Genomic DNA, 23,706 nt, shown 5'->3' with positions numbered 1-23,706 from the left:
AACTTTGTATCTCTACTAAGAACCGTATGTGTGTGGGCCGCTACCAGAGGTTCGACCTCCTGCCCCAAAAACTAGAAGGATTTGGGCTTCTAAAACCAAAAGGTGCTAGTAAGGGCATCTGCTCATGTGGCCATACATGTGGCACTTTCAGCTTTGTAAATATAGAAGGCTCCCAGCCGGTAGGGGTTACGACCTACAATTGATCAAATAAATTTGATCAAACGGGTTTATGGGGAGACATAGTGTCGGTATGAACTAATCAGCACACGTTATTCATAGTTTTCACCATGATTACATTTATTTATAGTGGTTCGGAAGAAGATGGCTTTTCTTTTGCTACCACTTGGGTCGTTCTCTTCTCACTAGTAGTCCTAATGACCACACAGGAAGACGGGCCCTCTAAAGATTAAACAAAAAGAGCCTATTGCTCAAGACACAAAAGACAATGATTCAATTTTAGTGCACCAATTGAAGTGTTTGCTAGTCTATGAAAACAAGACACACAATAAAAATCCAAAAACCCTTGCCAAGGACCTGCAACAAAGATTTATTAGTAGTTTGGATTGTTTCAAATGATCACCCCTTCCTGCAAGCACACAAGTTAGGTAAATTTTAGATCCAAAAGACTTTGTGAAAATAGGGGCCTTCAACCAAACGATTTTGTTTCCAAGACAAGCTGCACCAATTTTGTTAGCTAGATCTAAAAATGTTAGTCCAAAAATAAACCAAATCTGAAACCCTAAATGCAAAATCCGAAAACTGAATCAACAAAACTTCAAAATTTTGAAACAGGTGATACATAGACGCGATTACCCTCGACACAGATGCGACTCTGCAACACAAACACGGTTCTATGAGACATAGATGCGAAATAAAACCACAGACACGCTTCCCAGACACAGACGCGGATAAAAATGACACAGAAACGTTTTCGTAACACAGACGTGCCTTTCAGAAACCTGCAAAATAAAATTTTGTCAAAAACACGGACGCGATTCCAGATGTCGCAGACGCGCCAGAAAATCAAAAACGCGATCTGAAAGTATGCAGACGCGAAAATGTCGAAAATATTGTCGGAAATGCCAGATCTGCAACTTCAAAAACAAAATCTGCAATAAAAAGTTAAATGCAAAAGGGACAAGGGTCCCACCGGGCGTGCCAAAGTGTATATGGTGAAAATGGATAACAATAATAACAATATTGAAAGGCTAAATGAATCCAAGCACAAAACCCTAGCCTATCAATCAACAAAGATCCACCATAACATATGAAGATTACCTAAGACAATGCAAATCAAACGAAATACAAAGATTATACCATCACATGTCCAATAGGGTTTTGATCTCCATTCTTCTTATCTCCATTGATCTTGCTTGATATATTTGCTCTCAGATTTTATATGCACAAGAGCTCAACAAAGAACAGAATGTGGTTGCAAGTAGGATCATAGTGTAGTCAATTGATCAAGTCATTAGCTCATTAGGGTTTGATAAGGAAGGAAGCATCTCCTTATATAGAAGACACTATATGAAATGGAGGGATAAGATTGAGAGGTGTAAAAGGAGGTCGGCTATGATTAGAGGGTAGGTAAAAGAAATAATAAAATAATGAGAGGGGTAGGTAGTTTATGAATTAAGAGATGAATGACATGTGTCATGGGTAGAAAAGGCTAATGAATTAATTAAATAAATAAAGATTTATTTAATTAATAGAAGAAGTGGGATCAATTAAATAAATAAGAATATTTATTTAATTTAGGAAAAGGATAATTTAAATAAATAAATGTATTTATTTAAATGAGAAATAAGGCTAGAAGAGGATAAATGAATTAATTAAATAAATAAAGATTTATTTAATTAATAGAAGAATTAAGCTTAGATAATTAAATAAATAAAATATTTATTTAATTAGACATGACAATTTTAGGTGTCTACAATTACCTTTACTTCTTTGATCTTTAAGATATTGCTACGTGGTTATAGAGCTCTCAAATCTTGCCAATAGACTTTGTGCTCTTAGCATACTTGAGAAATCTTCTGATAACTTAAGTGACTTGTAGTAAGCTTTGTATTGCTGCGGTTATTTGTAGTTTAATGGATTAGAAATCTATACTTGAAGACTTTGAGCTTTGAGCTAAGTTTCTAATTGTTTAATTTGTAACGATCAGTGTGAATTAGTGTTACCATAAAGGAGACTTTGTGCTGCTTAAAAGTGACTCTTTATGTAGTTTGTTAGATTAATAGTTCTTTTCTTTAAGTATTTGAAGAGGTAGAGAAATTGTAACTAGGTGAAGGGAGAATACATAAACTTTGAAAAAAGAGAGTTATATTCCCAACACCAACCCACAAATTTAATTTCTTATTAATTAGAGGAGAAATTTCATAGGGAACCTCCCCTTGATGAGAGGAGAGATTAATTTCTTAGCATAGCATTGTGCAAATTTTATTTTTTGTCATTAGTACGCTGGTGACAAAATATTCATCCAACAGTTTTTTGGTGACTCTGCTTGGGAACGTCGTGCAACCGGTTTGTCTTTTGGGTTGCAGTGCGCTTTCATTGTAATTTCGATATTGTTGTTTTTCTTCAAATCACAATTTGGCTGATCAAAGTTACACTCGTGGGCAACGATTAGCAGGAATTCTTGATCCTACTTTTGAAGTATTGCAGTGGTTTAATTTTCCCTTTGTGACACCTCCGCGGACACTTTCTACCTTGCAGCAGACACAAAGTTTTCCTCCATCTGCACGGTGATCTCCCGTACCAAGTGAAGCGTCAAGTTTGCAAGTTTTAGTTGTTCCACTTGCAAATGATTTTGTAATACCATCTTATAATTCATTAAGGATGGCCATTGTTGGCCCTTGAGGCACTGCTTTTGGTCCTCTAAACCTGACCACACCTTTGCATGAACTTCCCAAAGGTACGTGAAATTTTTTTTGGGGATGGTTCTCAGCACCCGGACGAACACATTGTTGTCTTCTACATCGCATGTGGAGTCCTAGGTGTTGAGAACGATGATGTTTCAGTGAGATTATTCATTGAGACTTTGCATGGAGCTGTTGCTGATTGGTTCTATCATGTTACTAACGCTTGTATCACAAATTGGGCAACTCTCAGAATGTTATTTGAGGTGAGATTCAAGTCCGCCGAAGATGATCATGCTTTATTGGCACAATTAACTCAGTTGAAGAAAGAGCCTTAGGAACCCATGCATGAGTTTGTAGCAAAATTTGACAAGTTACATAATCATATTCTAGTTGCTTCAAGGAAACTTGAAATGCTTTTTTATTAACTCCCAATTGCCAGAGGTGAGTTTCCTTTTGCGAAGGAACAATGCTACAGATTTGGCTGCAACTCAACAAATGGCCATATCGGTTGAAGATGATCTTATCCTTGCTGGCAAAATAAGGAGAGATCCTAACAAGTTTAGGAGTAATCAAGCTGTCGATGCATCTCTCCCTTCAACTAGTTGTGCTGATCCTATGATACAGAAGCTAGCAAATGAGTTGTTGGCGCTTAAGAAGCAAATTTCCTCACAAGGAAATAATTCTTATCATGATGTTCCAAGAAGGACTTATCCAAACAATTCTTCCAATTACACCATGCGTAATCAAAATAAATTACCTCCTGCTCCAGAGAGGCTTGCATTGGAAGCACCACCCCAAAGTTCAGCTACTAGATATTATGAAGCTAAATAGAATGATCTTCCTCCTTTTGGTGAAGAAGATGCTAATTCGCATCAAGAATGTGATGCAAAGTTGGCTAGAGACTCTAATATAAGGTTTATGCAATATCAAGAAGATGATACGCCGGACACACATAATGGAGACATCTTTGCAGTATTCACTCGTTCGCAAACACAGGCAACTCAGCCACCTGTCATTGCAAAGAGCGATGATTCTACTCAAATAAAGGACTCTCAACATTTGCTGATTTCTATTGCTAAGAATGGGACTCCCATACCAAATCCTTCAAAGGACAACACTATCTCAATGGACACTGCCAAGGATAAAAATGTAAGTGATTCTTCGACTGCTGTCAATTTTTCTGCACCTATCAATTCTTCTACACATGCATCGAAGACTAGTGTACCAAATATTTTTAATTCTAAAAATGAGAATCCAAACCCATCTCTGATGATGAATTCCTTTCAGTCATTTAATATTTTAGATCATGCAAAGAAAACCAAAATATAAATGTCTGAAGTTGAATTTTTGAGATCTAACCCAGATCAATTTGATCGTTTGGTCAAATTTGTTAAAGAAAAAGATACTACCCCTAGCAATCTTCAAAAATCAAACTTGCTTCAAAACAATCTAGTATCTTCCCCTTCTCTTATTGAGAAGATAGAACCATTTTACATTTGTTTGTTAATAAATGGTTACAAGCTTAGTAACTGTGTAATTGATTCTGGGGCATCTGATAATTTTATGCCATCAAAAGTTGCCAATGCCCTTGGTTTAACTTTGACCAAAACATTTGGAAGGTGTTTCTCTATGGATAACAAACAAGTTCCTTTAATTGGTCAAATGAAGGATGCAGAGTTTGCCTTTGCTTCATTCCCAGAAAAGAAAATCAAGATGACAGTATTGGTAGCCAATGTACCAGTTTCCTATGGGCTATTGTTGGGAAGAAATTTCTGTAGAGATGTTGGGGGTGAGTTAAACATGGATATGACTGAGGCTCGTATCCCAATTAAAGGAGTTGTCCAAAGGTTACTTCCTGGAAAAGAATCAAAATATACCATTGTCAAGTCTGACGATTAGCGGGCCCAGATTCTTTTCGAATCATTAGGCATGGGTAATTATTTCATGCATGCTGATGATGGTTTAAAAATGAATCCTGAGAGTGAATTTGATACTTCACTCAATTATTTCCCAGTTGATTGTAAAAGTAGTTGCGAAAGAAGTGTTATTGAATTAAAAGGATCTTCAACTTCACAACAAGAAATTCTCAATTTTGATACCGTCAACATTGGTAGTCCAGATGATGTTTGGATGCTGGAGTTTGATGGCAGCTGTTCTTCTACCGGATTAGTCGCTGGTATTGTTTTGATTTCTCCTGAGGGTAATCTTTTCCCTTTCTCCTTCAAATTGCAGTTTGATAACACAAACAACACTGCTGAGTACGAGTCTCTCCTTCTGGGAATGAATGTTTCTTAGAAGAAGGGAATCAAGAACTTGTATGCTCAAGGAGATGCTGAGTTAATAGTCTATCAGATCAGGAACATATATCAAACAAGGAGTGACAGGCTGCGGTATTACCGCAACCTTGTGTGGGATCTAATAGAAACATTTGATGCTTTTGATATATCTGTGGTTTCCCATGAATTCAATGATAGGGCTGACTCATTAGTAGTATCAACAACTTCTTTGGTTCCTCACAAAGATTTTTTAGGATCAACTTATGTTGTTGAGTTAGTTTTCCGGCCAAGTGTTCTTGACAACTCTGATCATTGGCAGGTGTTTAATGATGATCATCATATAATAAATTTCTTGCAGAGTTCTGACAATTTTGATGATCTGTACTTTGAAGGTAGTCACTACCCTTCAAAGGATGCAATTGAAAGTGTTGATGCAGAAACAGGAGAGAAATTTCTGCAATTAAAAGGAAACAAGATCCCCAAGGGTCTAGTTTCGCTAGAAAAGCTTTTTGACGAGCATGATCGCTATGTTAAGAAGCAACAAAGATCAACTACAGGGTCAATGGAATATGAACAAATAAACATTGGGATTGAAGACAATCCAAAAATGATCAACATTGGAAAGTGTTGTTCACAAGGAGAAAGGCAAAAAACTGTTGCATTATTGCAGCAGTATGTTGACGTCTTAGCATACTCCTATGAAGATCTAAAGTATTTTCATCCCGAAGAGCTCCGCCATGACATTCCATTGAAACCAGGTATTATGCCTTTCTGTCAGAAGCAAAGGCAATACAACCCAAAAATATCCAATACTATCTTTGCTGAAGTACAAAAGATGTTGAAAGCAAGGATAATCTACCCCATCCACCATTCTTCTTGGATAGCTAATATTGTACCTGTACGTAAGAAGAATGGCAAAATTCAGATATGTGTAGATTTCTAAAACTTGAATCAAGCATCCTTGAAGGATAATCATCCTTTACCTGTCATGGACCATGTCCTACAAGCTGTTACTGGAGCAGAAATGATGTCCATGTTGGATGGGTTTTCAGGTTATAATCAGGTAGAAGTGTTGGAGCAAGATCAACATAAGACCGCATTCACTACACCTTGGGGTACCTTTGCATATCGCAAGATGCCTTTTGGATTAATAAATGTGGGAGCAACTTTCCAACGTACAATGGACTTGGCCTTTTGAAGTTTTCTTGGTAAGTTCATTGTGGTCTATTTGGATGATTTGATATTTTATTCTAAGGAACGTCAAGATCATTTTTCTCACCTGCAACGAGTCTTAGAAAAATGCCGTCAGCATGGAATTTCCCTCAATCCCAAGAAATCTATTTTTGGGGTCACTGAAGGTAAATTGCTTGGGCATATTGTTTCGAAGGAAGGTATAAAAATTGATGCAGAAAGGGTAAAAGAAATCCGTGACCTTTCCTTGCCAACAAGCAAGACTGACATTCATTCTTTCTTCGGAAAAGTTAACTTCCTGCGAAGATTCATTCCAGACTTCGCTGAACAAAATCATCATATAGTCAATATGATGAAAGGTAATTCTCTCTTCAAATGGACTCCCAAAGGGAAGCAAGCTTTCCATCAGATCAAGGAGGCAATGGCAGATGCTCCATTCTTAGTATGCCCAGATTATACTAAAGAATTCATTATTTATAGCTGTGCATTAGATCATACTTGTTCGGCTATACTAATGCAAAGAAATAAGGAAGGTGTGGAATCACCTATCACGTTCATGAGTTATCCACTAAAGGCTCATGAGTTGAAATACTCAGAAATGAAGAAGCATGCTTTTGCCATGGTGAAAGCGGTTAAACATTTCAAATTTTATATTCTGAATTCGCACGTCATTTTTCTTGTTCTTGATGCTGTTGTCAAGTCAATTCTGACACAACAAGAGTTTGGAACTAAAAGGGGGAACTGAGTTGCTAAGATTCAAGAATATGATATGGAAATCAAGCCCACTAAGTTGGTTCATGGAAAAGGTTTATGTCAGTTGATAGCTGACAACAAATCAATAAATGAAGTGGTACTTGAAAAATAAGGTATTAATCAAGATCTTCCTCATGTTCTATTGTTAGCACTACTAATGAGTGGTATTCCAACCTAGCATATCTCTTAACATATGGAGATTGTCCTGCACACCTGTCAAGGAAAGAAAAGCAAACCTTAAAGCTTAAAGTAGTGAATTTTGTCTTATGGGACAAAGGTTTGTACAAGAAGGGTCTGGACGATAATTTCCTGCATTGTGTAGACAAACAACAACAAGTAAGATTACTTCAAGCTTTCCATGATCTTGCTTGTGGAGGACATTTTTCTACCCCTGTTACTGCACATAAAATCTTGCGTGCTAGGTATTGCTGGCCAACATTGTTTAAAGATACATATAGTTGGGTTTGCAAGTGTGAGCAATGTCAGCAATTTGTTGGCAAGCCTAAACTAGATGCACTCCCACTAAAGCCAGTAATAATTGAAGATCCTTTCAAACAGTGGGGATTGGACTTCATTGGACTTGTCAATCCAACATCAAATGCATGTCACATATACATCCTCATAGAAATGGATTACTTCACCAAGTGGGTGGAAGAAATTCCAACTAAGCAATCTACCTTGGCGGTGGTTTGTCAATTTCTGATGGAGAACATCATCTCAAGGTTTGGCATTCCTCATAAGATCGTAGCTGATAATGCTTCATGTTTTTCATCTTATGAGATAATTGAATTTTTCTTTGATCATAGTATTACTCTTTCACACTAATCTGACTATTATCCACAAGGAAATGGTCAGGCTGAGTCAAGCAACAAGAATTTGGTTACTATTATGAGGAAACTTGTTGATGAGAAACAACGGATTTGGCATAAAGCTCTTTATGATGCACTATGGTTGGATCATATAACTCCAAAAAGAGCAATTGGTATGTCACCTTTTCAACTTTTTAATGGGTTGAATGCCAAGATACCGATCACTATGGAACTTCCAGCACTAAAGCTCGCCAAGGCCATTGAAGATAAAACATATCAAGATTCACTAAACAAGAGGATTATGTTTCTTTCTCAGCTAGAAGAAACAAGGGCTGAAGTGGTAGATAGGATTGCTGCACACCAAAGCCAAGTGAAGGTGTTGTTTGATAGGAAAACAACTTCCCGTGACTTTGCAGTTGGTGATCAAGTCTTGTTATGGACAAAAGGAGGGAACCAAAGGGTTTGCATGGAAAGTTTGATTCTTTATGGAGAGGTCCCTTTACTATTCATGAAGTATGTGGTGAGCATAGCTACTTACTTGCATATGCAGATGGTACCCCGTTCTCACTACCACATAGCAGAGAACATTTGAAGCTCTTTACTTAATAGAGAGTGATGTAAAGGAAGTACATATTTTATAGTCTTTTCTTTTCAGTCTTTTCGTTGCCTGACTCTATAGCCCAATGGATACAGGCACTCAGAGTTCTGGATTCTACAAGCTTCAAGTGGTGCAGCTTGTTCTCCAGTTAGAGCCAGCTGTTGTCATTGATTTCAGCATGGCCAAAATCATGAGGCAACCCTATGAAACTAGTCCATTTCGTACCTTATGGTCTCTCGGAGAGCTTAATTAACTTGGTCAGTTAATTCATTTCGTCCTTTGCTTTCCATTTTTATTGTTTTCCTTGTTTCTTAAGTTTGCAGTTTTACCTATAGTTCGAACTTTAAAGTCTGAACTGCAGGGTTCTTTTGGCCAGATACACTTTGGATTTTAAACTTCTGGTGTGTATTTGCAGGCCTCTTTGCCTGTGGTTCAAATTTTAAAGTCCAAACTATAGGTGGTCTTTGCTTGCAGTTTGGACTTTAAAGCCTGAACTGCGACTGCAAGTTGTATTAATGTTGCATTAATTGCTATTAGGGTTTTGTTAAAAGCTTTTTAAAGTTAGTTTTTTGCATTTTATTTTCATTATGGTTTGTCTTCTTCTCTGTGTGCTCTCCTCTGCTCCTACTCGTCATGATTCAGATTTTCCTTGCTCCATTGTTGGATCTTTTTCCATCATCAGCGAAGCGGAAGAGGTAGGGTCTATTTTTCTCTTTCCGGGTTTCTTTTTTTTGGTTTTGCTTCTTGTTTGTTTTTCGTTTGCCTTGTTGTTTTTGTTTGTCTTTTTCAAATTTCTCTCCGGAGGGCAATCAGATTTTGAAGTCCGATTGCATCCCTTGCTTTGGAGGACAATCGGACTTCAAAACTCGATTGCCCTTCGGAGCCCTCTTTCTAAAGCTGCATACTGGACTTTGAAGTCCGGTGTGCAGCTGAAGATTTGTTCCTCCGCATATCGGACTTTAAAGTCTGATATGCGACATATTAACCTTCACACGTCAAACTTAAAATCTGACATGTGAAGGGGAGTAGGTCGAAATGTCAGGTTTTAAAACCCGATATGCAATCCAGTTGTCCTTCCCATTGTTTGCACATCAGACTTTAAAGTCCGATGTGCTTGTTTTAAGTTTTCCCCTGCACATCGGACTTTAAAGTCCATTGTGGAGATTGATTTTTTCTAGATTGCACATTGGTCTTTAAAGTCCGATGTGCGGATAACCTTTCTCAAGTTTGCACACTGCACTTTAAAGTCCGATGTGCAAATTTTTGTTTGTAAAGAAGCAGGACGAACTTTTTTCCCCGACCTGCTGTTTTTGGTAGTTTTACTACTAAGCCTGTTTTGAGTCCTGTTTTTTGATCTGCTTGAGAAAAATTGATTTTGATTATGATGAATAGCTAATCATCAGTGTTGAATATAGTCATTGTGCACAAATGTCAAATCTCTCTCACAACAAACCCGAGTCTTCCTCAGGACAACCTTCTCCAAGTAAAACATCATTAAAAAAGATGAAATACAAGTACGATAGGTACTTGAATCTGTACCTAGAGAGTTCAGTGGAATCAAATATTAGGGAGATCAGAGACACTGAAATTGGGCATGTTAATATGCAAGAATTTGTTGACCGGGTTCAAAGGGCTCCTGCACATCTAAACAATTTAATCAAATTTGAGCTGCATAAGTATGCATCTTTCCCAGTTTCGGCTCATGATCTTGAATTTGTACTGGCAATAGCTAATCACTTTGATCCAAGCACACGACAAGTGAAAGATGAAAATCAAAATGTCATCATGACTCTAGACAGTGTATTCTTCAATAGTGTCTTTAAAGGTTCATCAGTTGAAGAAGTAGCTGATATTTCTCAAGAGAGTGCTCAAGAGTACTACAAGAAACATGAGGATAAATGCAAAAAAGTGATCAATACTATTTATCTCTCTACTACAAGAACTTCCCTCACCTCACAATGGCCTAAGTCTTTCCATAGGAGTGATTTTAATGAGGAATATAACGACATGGTCACCATGGTATCCAAAGTGAGAGGATTAAAGGACTCTCATTATTTCCAAAGTTGGATGATTTACTGCATAAATATAATCAGAAAGGGAGCTGCAAGAATTGATTAGGGAGAACAAATCATTGATGTGCTTTGCGTCCAATTGAAAGAGGTCAAGGTAACACTAAAGTTTAATATGACCTCATACCTAGTTTACATAGCTGTTTCAATGAGGCAATATCTAGGCTTGTCAACCAAGGGTGACAGAAGAGTGGTGCCCATTTGGGAGTACTATGACTAGCTAACTATCAAAAATCAAGGTAATCATTATAGGAGGGTTAATGATGCCTTCTTTGATGTATGGAAGTGCATTTTCAATAAAGGCCTGCAAAAGAGAAGAATATCAGAGGCCACTTACAACAGGGTGTCTCATTTTGGGTGCATATTTCTAAAGTTTCCCACATTCACCTATATCCGAATTGGATGTTTCTTAGGTGAGCCCTTCATTCTTCCAAGGTTCCCTTCAGACAAAATCGTTCTTATGGAGCTGTGCAGACAACTATTTAATGTGCATGAGAAACAATCACAAGCACATAAGACTAGGCTGAAATTCCTAGAGTCAATTGGCAGGTATTTAGTGCTAACCAACCCTAAGGCCAAAAATATGGAGGAGGAAATGCAGTGGAATACCATGAGAAGGTTCAAGGCCCAAACCAATTTTGATTTTTGGGGTATAAAGAGCAAGCTCAAAAGGACTTACACTCATGTTTATAGGTTTGAGGATGTTTGGGTGGATTGTCAGAATGAGGAGGATATAAGAAGGATGAATTTCAGTCGCCTTACTCTGTAACAAATTGAAAATCTCAATCTAGCTAAGATCCCAATGACTATGGAAGACACAGATGACATAGTGGACCTTGTTTATTATGAGAAGAAGATTGCAGACTCCCCACTTCCACTTGTGCAATGGTCAAAGAAGAAAAGAAAGTCCATTACACAAAGGATCTCTCCCATCTTAGCAAACACCAATGCTTGGTTGCTAAAAAAGAATCTGAGGATGAAACAACTTCCCACTAGTTCAGGAGATGATGGCAACAGTGATGGTCCATTGGGCAAGACAACAACGGCTGAAACAAGAACAAAGAGAAGGGCAGACTCACAAGCACTATCCTCAGCTACTATGATACAATCGAAAGGTAAAGGGCCCAAAATCAAATTTATAGTTAAGGGTTGAAGAAGGGTGAATCATCATCCACACCATAGGAAGCAGTGACGAAGGAGTCAGAACCACCACCTACCAATGAAGCTGGAAAGGGAAAAGAGGCCAGAGAAGGTGAAATTCCTCAATAAGAGGAAGTATAGGTAGATGAAGTATCATATCCATCTGAATTTGATGCCTCGATTACTTCACAGATAATCATCCATTCTATTGACTTTGACTCTGACTCTGACCAAGAGGATGAAGATTTTCATGATGGAGATCTAAGTATGGGCATTACGTAATTAGAGACCGTTGGTCAATTTTTTACAATAACCAACTTCTCTAGTTTAGATGATATCCCTTCATCTACTTTTGAGTCTACCATGATGGATTTTAATGAAACCTTACAAGATGCACTTGCAGAATAGGTTTCGGTAGATTTACCCGCCACTACTACCACCATCACAACAATTCCTCCATTGGTAAGTGCTGAAGTTACACTCACAGTACCCTCAACTCTCCCACCTATAATTAAAGAGGTAGCAACAACAAATGTTCCACTAAATACTTCAATATCAGCACCATCAGTAACACTCACAACTGCTACAAGTTCCTGTCAACCTGCCCCTGAATATTCAACCCCAAGTCAGCAAGGAGCTACTACTCCATCATCTAATCCAGAACTACCCCCTTGGATGGAAGTAGTGGCCCCTAAGAGGAAAAAGCAGGTAATATCTCCTTATGAATTTGACTTTGAACTTTTAGTTCCTCCAAAGCCTAAGGGAATGAAAAGGCCAAAGACAGTATCTCGGGTGGTTGTAGATCCAGCTTCCAAGAGGAAATATGCTAAAGTTATGGTGCCATCATCAGATAAGGACAAAGGCAACATACAATTAGAAGATTATACCATGCAGGTTGTAGAGCTCGAGGTGGAAACACATGAGAGTGTGAAATTAGATTCTCAGACAACCCTTAATTCTTTATTGAGAAGATTGGATCAAGAGAGGGATGAGAAAAATGTCTTGAAACAAAAGTGTGAACAACTAACCAATGTCCTTTTAAAGGTAACACAATCTTCTCAAGAGGTTGAACCTATAGGATCATCAATAGACACCAAATCTCTCAAAAAGATTGAACAGGTAGGAGCTAAAGGCCGGGTCATGGATGAATGGATATCGTGGCTAAGGTCAAAAGGCTCTCATCTTCTAAGCTCAGCATTGGAACTATTATCTGATTATGAAGTGATCCAAAGTCAAATGCAAAGACTCAAAACCTCTTTATCACAAGAAATTGAGGAAGTTGTGAAAAGAACTACCTTGTGAAGCAAAATGGAGGATTTTAGGATAGATGTCTTGGTTGAGAACAAGGTAATTCCCACAAGGGAGAAGTACATTCAGATCTTGTCATTATTATCTCATAAACAAGAGACAATGAAGTTAATGATTGTAGAGCTAGGCCAGGAGAAGAAAGAAGGTGACGACGAGGTTGACCTTATTTTTTCTAAAGTTGGTGATCTCCCTTTCTATTTATATGATAGTGATCAAAATATCGTCACTGCTGAAGTCGTCACACAGGAATTCCTTTCCTTGATGGACCAATGCATGGGACAGGATTTCTCGCTTGATACCTTTGATAAACTGTTAGAAATTTAGGTCAGCTTTGAAGTCCTCACATCCATGTTGAAGTATGTTAAAAAGAAACTGGTGAAATTCAAGATGCAATGTCCCGTGTCCAAATCATCACAAGTTCTACCTTGATGCTGAATGAAGCAGAGGTCAAAGCCATCCTTGCTGAATTTGAAGTTTTCCATAAATCCAATGAAGAAGAGAATCAAGAATGAAGTACCCTCTTTTGGCACTCTTTCTTCATGTGGCTGCACCGATAGATGTTGTCAATTTTTGTGCAGCTGCACGTTTTCTTTATGTAGTAGTTGTAGTAAAATGGGACTGTGCGGTTGAACAAGTCAACTGTGCCCACCTTTTTCTCAACTTCTTTTCCTATATAAGGAGGACCTTTTTGTAAATATTTTTATGTTTTTCATGCTTAGCAAAACTCTGCTGGATTTTTATCCCAATTAAGACTTTGGGCTTTTGTAGTTAAAATTCAATCAAACAAATAAAGAAAATAGTTTTGTTGATTGCAAACTTTGTGTTGTATCAAGAAAGCTATTTATATTATTTAATATTTCTATGTCCGTTGAATACATATTACCTTTACTTCTTTGATCTTTAAGATATTGCTACGTGGTTAGAGAGCTCTCAAATCTTGCCAATAGACTTTGTGCTCTTAGCATACTTGAGAAATCTTTTGATAAATTAAGTGACTTGTAGTAAGCTTTGTATTGCTGCGGTTATTTGTAGTTTAATGGATTAGAAATCTATCCTTGAAGACTTTGAGCTTTGAGCTAAGTTTCTAATTGTTTAATTTGTAACGATCAGTGTGAATTAGTGTTACCATAAAGGAGACTTGGTGCTACTTAAAAGTAACTCTTTGTGAAGTTTGTTATATTAATCATTCTTTTCTTTAAGTATCTGAAGAGGTAGAGAAATTGTAACTAGGTGAAGGGAGAATACATAAACTCTAAAAAAAGAGAGTTATATGCCCAACACCAACCCACAAATTTAATTTCTTATTAATTAGAGGAGAAATTTCATAGGGAACCTCCCCTTGATGAGAGGAGAGATTAATTTCTTAGCATAGCGTTGTGTGAATTTTATGTTTTGTCATTAGTACACTGGTGACAAAATATTCACCCAACATTGCTCCAATGGATGAATGAAGAAGACACATGAAGAAGAAGACTTGATGGATGCTTGAAGACTTGAATGCTTGATTGAGACCTTTTGCTTGAATTTCACCTATCGTGTATTTCACGTTCTTACAAATGAGAAGACTAACTCCATTTTATACATGCCTCAGATAATTAATTCATCTCACCAAAGGCCGACATCAGGGAAGTTTTGAATTCCAAAATGCAGATAGGACCCAAGGGACCTATCTTGGGGCCACCCTAAGAGGGGGAGATAGGGGCACCACACCCCTATCCTTCCCTATCTTGGGGTCTAGAAAAGGGTCTGAAGGAAGAAACAAAGCTTAAACAAGGAGGGGTTCAAGGTGAAAATGCAGAGAGAAGTCTCATTTGGGAAGGAAGATGCCATCGCCAAGGTGAGGATCTCAAATGTGGTTAAAATTGCTAGGGTCACAATTTTATGACACTACATTTAGCCCCCACTTTAGCAGGAGTCCAACTTACGCTAATACTATCGATAAAGTAGAAGAAATAGAGATGAAGATGAGAGATATAGAGCAATACCACAAGGATTATAAGACACCACTAATCTTGAGGAACAAAATCCCCCAATCCTAGGATCTTAACTCACTCAAACATATGCACGAGCACACAAAAATAACAAGGAACAAGACACACAAAACAAAACAAAGCGTAAAAGACACATGAAAAAAACAAGATACAAGACGACAAACCATCTAGCCGAAGAGACCTTGATAGTTAGATGTCTCAAGAACTAATTAAGAAATAAAGACCAATGCCATCACATAAACACAAGTAATCACATAAAAGAGAAAAGATGACATCATCCATGAACCATCAACAAACTATGGGTTCATGAGAGGAAGGAGATAGAGGACATGAATACACACCTTGGTGATCCATGAGAAGAAAGGTGAACAAGAGAGAAACCATGGACATCTTGCCCCTAAAACTAGGTGATCCATGGAAAAAAGGACATGGAAATCTAGTCCCCAGAATCTGTTTGGGTGATCCATGTAAGGGAGGAGAGTGATAACACCATTAGTTCCACCCAACCTAATGTGTGTGTGTGCAAGTGAGGTTAGAAGCACCTCATAGGAGTTTATGCCCGAGTATGATACAACTTGTATAATATGTATAGTAAAAATGTCAAGAAAGGCGTGACATCTCACTCTAAGACTCTGTGCTCTGGTTCTGAGAATAATCACCCTGCATAAGAGAAAAGTGACATCATCTTTCTCTAAGAGTCTATGCACTGGTTCTGAGAATGACCCATTGTACAAGGAAAAAGTGATGACATATCTCTCTAAGAGTTTATTCTCTGGTTCTGAGAATGACCCACTGTACCAGGAAAAAGTGACATCATCTCGCTCTAAGATTATGTGCTCTGGTTTCAAGAATGACCTACTATACAAGAGAAAAGTGATGACATCTTTCTCTAAGAGTCTTCCATCTGGTTCCAAGAATGTCCCACTATACAATGCATGAGAGAAGTATAGTACAAAGGAGCAGTGTGGATGCGCCCCCCCCCCTTAAGATGTCAACATAGTTTGATGTTGATATCTTAAGGAAAGTAGAACAAGAATACCTACCTTCATCACAAAGAAGATATCCATTATGCAACAATGTCATAAATCTACACAAGAGAGGTAATACTCTTTAAGACAGGATGAGATAGTTGAAAAGAGATATCTTGTTGTAAGTGTAAAGGAGATCCTTGGAGGAGAAGAGATCTTTTCTCAAAAGACATCTACCTCCAAGAGGAGTTGTCTTAAACAAATATAACATCTTCTAGAGCGAAGCGCATAGGAGAAAAAAATTCATTCCTTCCTCCTATTGCTAGGTGAAAGGGATTCTTGATTAAGGATGACTCACTTTTATCCCAATGGGGATAGCTGAATTTATTATAGATGTACATTACCAAGTGTGAAAGAGATTGCATTCAAGGACTTACACCTCTTGTATAAGAGATAACCCTTGAGTGAACAACTCCACACAAGGAATAACATCAAGTGATAAAACTCCCACCATCCACAACATAGGAAAGAGTGGATCCTTAGAGAAAGAGAAAGGGAGAGATATCATTTCCCCCCAAGTGTAGGACAATGAGAAAAATTACAAAACTTATAGAGAGAGACTACTCATAAGAGATGTACTGTTTCAAGCAAGGAATTCATCCTAACCAAGGAACATACATGTGCTTGCATGAAGGATAACTCCATTCAAGAAAGGAAATCAAGTTATGAATAACACAATAGAGGAGGTAATTTGCAAAGAGAGAGAAAGAAGAAGGTTCAAAAAATATCTTTGAGGAGAGATTGTTCATAATAGACGTACCATTTCAAGCAAGGAGAAGATCCCACTCATGAAACATACATGCGCTTGCATGAAGGAAAACTCCATGCAAGAAAGGACATCAAGTTTATGAATAATGTACTCCATAAAGAAAATAGTGAAACCTTAGAAAGAGGAAAGGGAATATTCTTGCACCCCAATCATAGGGGAAATGATAAATAGACTATTACTTTTCTTGCTAAGTATGATTGTACCTGAAATTGTACCACCATGAATGACAAGGAGCCCCCAATAGGTAGGCTAACTATGTCACATAGGGAGGAGAAACATAATAGGAACTTGAATGTTATTTTAAATGATCATGATGAATATGTCATTCATTGTCAGATGTTATTTTTAACATTCCTGAATCAATGTAATGTTGTATTTGTGTTTTCAAAGCTTGACACCCATTAGCAGAATGGCCACGGGTTTGATGATATTTACAAAAAGAAGAAGTTTGATAATGTTGTTTATGTTTTCTTCTTTGTTTAGGACAAAGAGGAGATATTAAGTTGGAATTTAGAAGATTGGTCAACACATTTTCTTCTTGTAACTCAAAATTAGAATGAGAAGGTGTGAATTTACAAGACAATGGAGAAGAAGATGCTGACAAATGAAAGTGTGATTTATCATGACTTTGTCACTCACATTCAATTATTTGTCCATTGCGTCCATGTGTATTTTCAAAAGAGGGTTCACTCGTAGGGGGAATTGGATTGAAGTTTGAAGAGGCCCAATCAATTTCAAGATTTTTGTTAAGAGAAAAATTTGGAATATGAAATTCAGGCATCTTAGACTTTCTAGAAAAGGTAGGAGTAAAATCTAAGGACCCCCAATCATCCTCTACGAGTTCTTGTTTAGGAAATTATTTGGTAGGAGATGGTGTATTTTATTAAATTGAAGAGAGGATTGTAGGAACTAAGAAAACATATGATGCTTCACTTATTTTCTCATCAACTACCTCATTAGTATTTGTGTAAGGCACAACATGATAGTCAGGAAGAATTTTTGGTTTCCTAGGAACATGAATGAAATTGATTTGATTTTTGTTAGGCTCTTGATTTTTGGGAGAGAGAGCACTATGATGAGAAATATTATCATGCTCTTGTTTTAAGGTATCTCTATATTCAAGACACTCATTAGAGAAAGGACTATCATATGTAATTAATGCTTCATCTTTAGAGGGAAGATCATGAAAAGAAGGTATGGTATCACCAAGATAAGTAGCCATAATATCATCCTCTTGCACCAAATAATCCTTATGAGGGAGGTACTTTTTAGGAGAAGAAGGAACACAATTCTCCAAAAATTCATCTTTAGGAGGGAGATCTTTGAAAGAAGTGTCCATATTCCCTTTTTGCACAAATGTGCCCTCATTAATGAGATCAATTTTGGGAGAGGGTAAATCATAGGTATGAATGAAAGGGAGAACTAAATTATCATCATATGGATGAAAGTGAACATCATGAACATCTTTAATGTAACTTGAAATTGAATTAGAAAAATAAGATAAGAACTCCATATGCACTTATGATCAAAGAAGAAACTCATATGTCATTTAACCATAATAATGTTCACCCCATAAATGTATAGAAAATTGAATAAAGGAGGGAAAATGGAATTTAAATTGCAAATTTGAAATTGGAATTTTGAAATTTGAATTTGAAATTTGCAACTTGCAAAATAAATGAATGATTCAAAATTCTAGGAAAAATGATTATTCAATTAAATGAACAAATTGATTGAAAGAATAAAGAGCAATAATGCAACCTCTTAGGAAATTGAAATTTAAAAATTAGGATTATTTAAAAAAATAAGCTCTTAATTTAAAATTTAAATTATCCAAAAGAGATTAAAATTAGGGCCTATTGAAAAACCTCTTAATTTTAAAAATTTAAAGTTGTTGATTTGAAATTTTGAAATTTTAAATTAGGGCTATTCTTAATTAAACACTTAATTTTAAACTATATCTTGAAAATTGAAATGTTGAAAGTAGGGATTGTTTTTTATTCTAGAGGGATCAAAATTCGAAAAAAATCAGCCAATTTTCTAGATTTAAGCAAATGAATACATCCATAACAGTCTCCCGAAATTTCGGGAAAAAAGCCAAGGACTGTGTTGAAAGTGCACACGGTCGTCCCAACTTTTTCAAAAATTTTCAGGTCTCAAAATTCGACAAAATCAACCAATTTTCTGGATTTAAGCAATTAAATATTGTATACACATAAAAATGGCTATGCACGGTTAAATAAATATTTTATATTTATTTAATGATTATTCTTCTATTAAATAATTAATTTGAAAAGATTAATTTATTTAAATCATTTCGTGTCTTTCTATTAATTAATTTAATTGAAATATTTTATTAATTAATTCATCTATCCTATTCCTCTAATTAATTAAATATCCAATATTTAATTATTCTTTTAACCAAAACAATTAAATATCTAATATTTAATTATCTCCTCTAATCAATTAAATATCTAATATTTAATGGTTATTCTCCTATCCTATAGTCTCAAATATTAAATGATTTCTTAAATTATTTAATCTTTCTTATCCAACTCACCTTCCATCTCCACTTCATCTTCCCTTTGCCAACTCATCCATCATGTGGCTAAGGAAATTAATATTTCTTAAATATTAATTCATCATTTATCTTCAACCTCCAAACTTAATGAATATTGTGTACATACACATATTTCATAACCATCTCCTATATTCTCTCCAAAACTCCCTACATCTTAGGAAGGACTTGAGTCCCCTTGTCCTCTCATGCCTAAATCTTCTCCAACCATCCCTAGATTCCCTCAGTCAGCAACCCAGTCAAGGAAAGATGAGTGACACTTTTCTTCTCCTTCCCCCTTTCTCTCAACCTTCACCTTATCTCACAACTATCCAAATCTATAGATCTAATCATGATTGTTGATCTAAGCCACATCATCTTATCCTCTCAAGGTCTATAAAATCAAGAGCTTTAGTTGAGAGAGAGTTAGACTTCAGGAGATTTCAAGTGAATTTGCAAGCTAATCATTTGTAAAACTTATGCATCTTTGAGTTTTAATCTTGAAGCAAATAGAAAATAGCATTTTAGCATAATCATGTAGTATTGCATATCATAGCATTTGTTAACTATCAGTTATCAGTCCATTCTTCATATGCCATCTTGGAAGCTATTAGTGGATTGTCTGAGAGCACACCATTTGCAACCAGGAAGAATGGAGTTAGGACACAATGAGACATAAACCATGAAGGTAATATTAGTATTTTTATTTCCTATATATTTTATGTAGTTTCATTGGTTGAGTTTGGATTTCCTGTAGCATATCCATTGGTATTTTGTGAAACTAACTTGTTACAGGTAGCATTCTGAGGATGAAATTCAAGTTGACACATTGTAGCGCCCACCGTGGGGCTCATGGACCTCGCATATACCTTTAAAAATATCACAAAAATAAAATTAATACATTTATAATGCAGATTCATGCATGTGTGAATTCTCACAGTTCTTTTGCATCATGGGTTAGTGCATTTGCATCACAGGTTAGCGCATATGTCATGTAGGTTAGCGCTTTTGTCTAAGAATCCACGCTTTTGTCTTACAGGTTAGCGTATTTGTCCCACAGGTTAGTGCTTTTGTGACACAGGTTAGCATTTTTGTAATGCAGGTTAGCATAATTAACAGATGGTTTAGCGCATTTGACAATTGTTTTAGCACATATGTTCTCTAAGATAGCGCATTTGAAATAGAGTGCAAAATTTGTAATCAAATCTTGAAATTAGGCTTGTGCAAGGGTAATATATATGAAATATAATATTTATGTATAAGTGACATTTTCTCCTCTCTTTTCTCTTTCTTATATTTTAAGTTATATTCCATATATATTGTTAGGATGTTTGAGAGGGGTTTCAGACCTCTAGGAGTTATAATGCAAAATCTAGTTTTTGGAAGATCCTCCAAATTTAAGACTTAGTCAAATTTCAGGGCATTTCAGGATCAGGAGTGAAAAATTTGTAACCAAGATTTGAAATTAGGCTTGTGGAAGCCCACCTAAGGTTTTGGATTTTCACTAACTTCTTTTTAAATTACAGGTTTCTAACAGTTTCTTGCAGATTTGGAGGAGTTAAGTTAGGATTTAGTGATTTCTTTTCTAGCTTTTTCAAAGTTGGTTAAAAAGAACTCATATTTCCTTTTGGGTAAAAAGAACTTCATTTTTCAATTTGATGTTCTAAAAAGTACCTCACTTGTTTTTGGGCTCTAAAAATAATCACATTTGCAAGGTAAAAAGAACATCAAATCAAACATTTACTTTCTTGCAAAGTTGGGATTCACACCTCAAATTTTGGTCTCTAAAAAGAACAACAATCTTTCATTTTCTTGCAAAGGTAAAAAGCACAATCAATCTTATTTTTTTTGCAAGTTAAAAAGAACAATCAACTTGTCCATTCTTACAAAGCAAGCTATTTTTTTGCAACAATTTTCATTTTGTTGACTAGGATTTCCGATTCCTAGTTTAGAAAATCATTTGCTATGTGGGGGTAAAATAAACACCATGCTTGTTGGAGCAACATCTACAAATATGACTTAGCCAACAATTGCTTTGAAAAGGTTAAAAATAACTTTTATTGCTTTGTCTTAAGTGGTAGGTATATGCTCTCCCCTTAATTGGGTGACCAAAAAAGCCAAACCCACTCTTTTATGATTTCTTTACTTTCAAGCATTAAATCCTTTAGAGGGCCCACCTTCCTGAAGCCTCAAAAGGGCTAGTGTGAGGGGTACGACCCAAGTGGGCAATGACTTTATCACCAAGTTTACCAACCCACTATAATCAAATGTGGAGGCTGATGAAAATCCCCTCCAACGAAATTATGTATTTGATAGCCTTCCCCTAATATCCTTGTGATATGAAAAGACTTTGTTCTAAAGGTTGGGAAGCCTCTTAATTGAGTTTATCATTTTCCGCGGTAAACAAAATCCTTACTACAAACCATAGAAGTAGAATCTTTGAGCCGAGTCAGTTGGCATACATTGGAAATATCATAGTGCAAGGGTGGGGAAGAATCTGCCCCCAAGATTACTCACCATATATCTCCCAAGATACTACCCAACTGTGAAGCAATTCACTTTGGGTTAATTTCTGGCAAAAGGCAAAAAACAGGCACCCTCTATGGGGTGACAAGGTTGTTTGAGCTAACGAAGTATCAAGACTAGCGGGCTATGATATTATTGATGACCTTTGAATAAAGTGTCTATTTGACGTGTCCTTTATTGTAAATCAAACCAGTGGAAACATTGGGGATTTGAAAATATCCTCACAAAAACATACACTCAATGTTTAGCATAGGGATGATTATTGTTTTCATTTGTGCTATGTCTTCTTGTTATGAACATTGAAATATCTTGCAAATCAACCAATACAACAATCAATTCAAAACAAATAACAAAAAGAAATCTTAGAGAGAAAATAATTTCAAAATCCAACAAAGCACTTTTTTTTGAGGTGGTTATCAACTTTTCAACTATCTTTAGGCAAGATTTTCATCCAACAAGATTAGGGGAGTATCAAACCAAGTGATCAAGAGTTTATCATCCAACTATCTCAATGATAACAATACCTAGCTAGGTATTCAAGTTAGTCAAATCAAGTTTCCATATTAAGAGACTTTATCCATATAATTTGAGGTGCTTTGTCATAGGGGCCTATCGAACAAACCCTCTATTCGACTTAGTGAGATTGAGTATCTAAAATGAAGTATCCATCAATTCAACAACATCAACCTATCTAAACTGAAACTTTGATCACTAATGTGACCATCCCTTGTCGCTTGAAAAAGAAGAATCTTATTCAAAGTAAATGAGTCCTAGCCTAAATCAAGATCAAGATATCATGGCTCTCCAATCTAATCCCATTTTTTTATCAAGATCCTACCTATCAAGAATCTTATGATGATCGCCTAAAATTTTGGTATTCCATCCATGATGATCCCCTTTTATCTCAAGAGCAGAGTCCCATTCAACATCCACCTCCTAAGCAAGAGCATGGTATCCCTTCCATCTCCTTCACTAATCTAATTCAAAATCAAGTGAAAAACACAAACTCAAATGTTCCTACTCCAAGTCAAGATCAAGAACAAGAAAACTCTTCATCCTCCAAATCCATTTTAGGTCCTTTCGTTCCAAAGTCAAACTCTTCATCCTCCAAATCCATTTTAGGTCCTTTTGTTCCAAAGTCAAACTCTTCATCCTCCAAATCCATTTTAGGTCCTTTCATTCCAATGTCAATCTCTTTATCCTCCAAATCCATTTTAGGTCCTTTAATTCCAAACTCAAACTCTCTATCCCTTCCATCCATCTTGGGTCCTTACTTCCCTCCATCCACCATTCCATCACCTCAAATGATCCATAAGAATGATCAAAAAAGGCATGCACCTTTGAAATTCTTTCAAACAACTATCTAAACATCTTTTCAAAACTATTCCTCCATCATTTTCTTTATCTATTTTGGGTTCTTATGTCCCAAAATTCAATTTTCCTCGATATCTTCATTACTTCTTAAGTTGTGTACCAATACTCATCTTGAATACATTTCCATCTATCCCCGCACAAATCTTTAAACATTCTATCTATTATCCAACACATCTTTTCTATCCTTCCATCCCTTTCATTCAATCCTTTGCGTAAATTCATCATCTATGAAATAGGCATTTGTGTCATTTTGTCACATTCTTGCCCATGCTCTAATCTCATGTTCAATCCTTTTCCTAGATATCTATTCATGTTACAATTCAGATTCTGAGGTTATTCCTCTTTTCAAGATTATCTTTTGGTTGGGATACATACTCAATCCAGAAAAGAACCACTTATTGTATCTTGGTACTGACATCTTTTGATTACTACATCTCATACACTTAATCAATT

The sequence above is a fragment of the Cryptomeria japonica genome, chromosome 4 (genome assembly GCF_030272615.1).
Source record: "Cryptomeria japonica chromosome 4, Sugi_1.0, whole genome shotgun sequence".
NCBI classification, from domain to species: domain Eukaryota; kingdom Viridiplantae; phylum Streptophyta; class Pinopsida; order Cupressales; family Cupressaceae; genus Cryptomeria; species Cryptomeria japonica.
Note: the sequence above shows the minus strand (reverse complement) of the source record.